Genomic DNA, 3,175 nt, shown 5'->3' with positions numbered 1-3,175 from the left:
GTGGTACAGGCACAGCTGAGGGATGGGACTGGAGTGGTTCTGATCGTGTCTCCTCCATCACCTGGCTCAGCTTAGCTCAGAAATTCTTTCTGCATCGTCACTCTGGGCTGAGGCCCAGAGAACTGCCAGCCTCCTAATTACAGGCATTTCTCACCGGTGTCGTAGTGGCTGTAGCGGTCCAGCATCAGAGCTGCTTTGTGTCATGGACGGAGTGCTTGCGGCTCAGAGAAATTGCTCCCTTTCTTCCCCACTTACTCTGCCATCTGCCTCTGCTCACACTCAACTCCTCTCTGCCGTCTCTTCCTCACCCTAATCCTTGCCAGCTGCTCTGGCTGATTCATTCTCTCCATCAAGAGTCCTTGGATTCACGCACACACCTCCTGACAAGGTAGTCCAAGCCCCACATGACCCCAGTCATGCCCCACCCGCCGCCCGCCACACACACTCCCTTTCTGCCTGGAAGGTCTGAATGGGGCTGGTGAGATGGCGAGGGGGGTGGGGGAATACAGCTCAGGGGTCACCAGCTCCAACACTTCTTTGATTTTCCTCATCAAGAATTACCTTGGCCCTTTGACTTAACAAAGAGGCCGAGATTGGGTGAGACAATCCTACCCTTTTGTCTCATGCCTCAGCTGTTACCCAAAGCAGGTTTCCCAGAGGAGTCCAGGTAGATCCTGATGCACACACCCTTCAGTTCCAATTCTTAGTAGTGCAGGCAACTGAGAGACAAATTCACCTTCATTAATTCAATCTCTTTAAAACATTTTCTTGAAGGCTTACAATATGTTAGGTGCTGGCGATAGAAGGGTGAATGAGGCAGATACTGGTCCTGAACTTATGAAGTTGCAAGTCTTTTGGGGGAAGGCAGACATTAAACAACTAATCACATAAATAATTACAATAGCATAGGGAACTAATTACAGTTGTGAAGAGTGCTAAGAACAAGATGTATGCAGTATTATAAGAAGGTTTGGCTTGCAAGGGGGAGTGGAGCCAGGGGGATGGGGCCTGGGAGAGACCGGCTGAGCACAGCCCAGGCCTCTCTTACTTCCTTTCCAGGCTCCTGCACAGTGATGGATGAGGGAGAGGCAGCAGTTTATTTCCCCTGGAAGCCACGTTGCTGGTGTGGCGCAGTGTACCACAACTCCTGCTATTTAATAAAGAACGCTGTGTGTGTCCTGGGTAGCTGGATGAGCAGATATTCCTGATTGAAGAACCACGTGACTTCCCTGACATGAATAGATAGGAGGCGCTGGGGCTGACACTGAGGCTGGGAGACTGAGATGGGGAGCCAGGTCTGAAACTTGGGAAATGTAGAAAGAGTCAGCTACTATCCTCCCCTAGGGGCACAGAACTCCTCCATACTGTGGGTGGCTGCTGCCCCCTGATGGGCACAAGGACACGGTTTCATTTTGTTCTTTAAAGAACATTTGTGTCCGAAGTATTTAAAATTTAGCACTGTAGGGGGTGTCCCAAAGGGATGTTGGAATAACCTTCTCAGGGTTCCTTTTCCTGTGCACCCTGCAGCCAGGACTGGGAAGGCCTTCCCATAGCTAGGGCCCTGAAGCTTGCAATTTAGTCTTTGGGGATAGAATTAATTTTGATTTCTAAGATGGTGAGGGGGGAGGAGAGAAGGAGAAAAAAGAGAGAGAAATGTGGAATCCCAAATGAACTTTATTCAGATGACCCATCCCTTTTCCTTTGTATATTTATCTCTCTTTATCTTGGATAGGATTCACCACAGCCTTAAAAAATCTGTTTTGTATTTCAATACTTCCTCTCCTGAGTTATGTGTTTAAAAATAACTGTGGCATTTTCTTTTAAGCATATATTACTTACTTGGAGCTACAGCTTCATAAATCTGATGTTTACCATTCTCCCTCCCTGCCCCCATCACTATCAACCAGTCATCCATCCATCCAAAATGTACTGAAAGTGGCTGGGGTTTGAGGAGAAAGGGAAACTTACTTTTCACTGTACCTTTTGTACTTTTTGAGTTTTTTACTTACCAAATGTTCAGGTTACACCATTTGAAAATAATTATTTAAGGGGCCAGCCTGGTGGCATAGTGCTTAGGTTTATGCACTCTGCTTTGGCTGCCCAGGGTTCGCAGGTCTGGATCCCATGTGCGGACCTAGGCACTGATCATCAAGCCATGCTGGCCGAGTCCCATATAGAGGAGGCTGGGCCCGGATGTTAGCTCAGGGCCAATCTTCCTCACAAAAAAAAAAAATTATTGTTATTATTTAAAAAATGCACCGGGTATTTTTTTTCAGCTGGACATTCTGCAGGGTGCTGCAGTCTTGCACATAGATGAGTGCCAGAGCTCAATCCTGTGTTCCAGGATCCAGGAGCACCCAGATCTCCTCCCTGCCAGTGAGGTCCCTCAGCCTTGGGTCTGTCTGATAAACTGACCCCAGAGAAGATCTTCCCCTGTCTCTGGGGGCACCTGGGTTCTAGGTCTGTGTGTATAAGCTGGATGTTATGTTTGTTTTGGGTGTATCTTGCAGTGTGTGTGCTGTGATATATGTGTAGGATTTTTTGGGTTAATGTCTGTCTACTCCCACTAGACGATATTCTCCATGAGGGCAAGGACCCCTGTCTTTTTTAGCTCTCCAATTTTATTCCTAGTACCTGGCACATAGTAGGACCTCAGGAAACATTTATCGAAAGAATGAAATTGTGTACAATCTGTGTCTACGTGTACTTTAGTAGCTGTAATTTGCGAAGTGTTATAGGCACAGTTATAGTTATGTTATAGTGTGACAGATGTCTCATATTTTCTGAGAACGTGAGAAATGTCCGAACGATGTGTGTGACGTACTTGTGTCTGTGTGCATTCTGGCTGCGTTTTATGCACGTAATCTGGGAGTCTGTGGTGCGACCTCGGAAAGTATTTATTAAACATCCGTTATATGTCCGCTCCTGGGTTAGGCCCGGAGAAAAAACCACTTCTCTTGCCTTCCGTGGTGAATTTGGGATCCATCCCCTGAGGTGCAATTTTAAGCAGAGCAGGAACTAGCGGAGCCAAAGGCTGGGGGCGGTACTTGTACTAGGGGTGGAGCCCCACTCAAGAAGCTCAGCCCCCAGGCGTCACCATTTTTTCATTCCGGAATGGTTTTCCCCCTTCGCACCACGTTTTCCTCCGGACTCTTTTGGGTAACGAGCACTTCCG

Source organism: Diceros bicornis, chromosome 3 (assembly GCF_020826845.1).
Source record: "Diceros bicornis minor isolate mBicDic1 chromosome 3, mDicBic1.mat.cur, whole genome shotgun sequence".
Lineage (NCBI taxonomy): Eukaryota > Metazoa > Chordata > Mammalia > Perissodactyla > Rhinocerotidae > Diceros > Diceros bicornis.
This window is presented reverse-complemented; position numbering follows the sequence as displayed.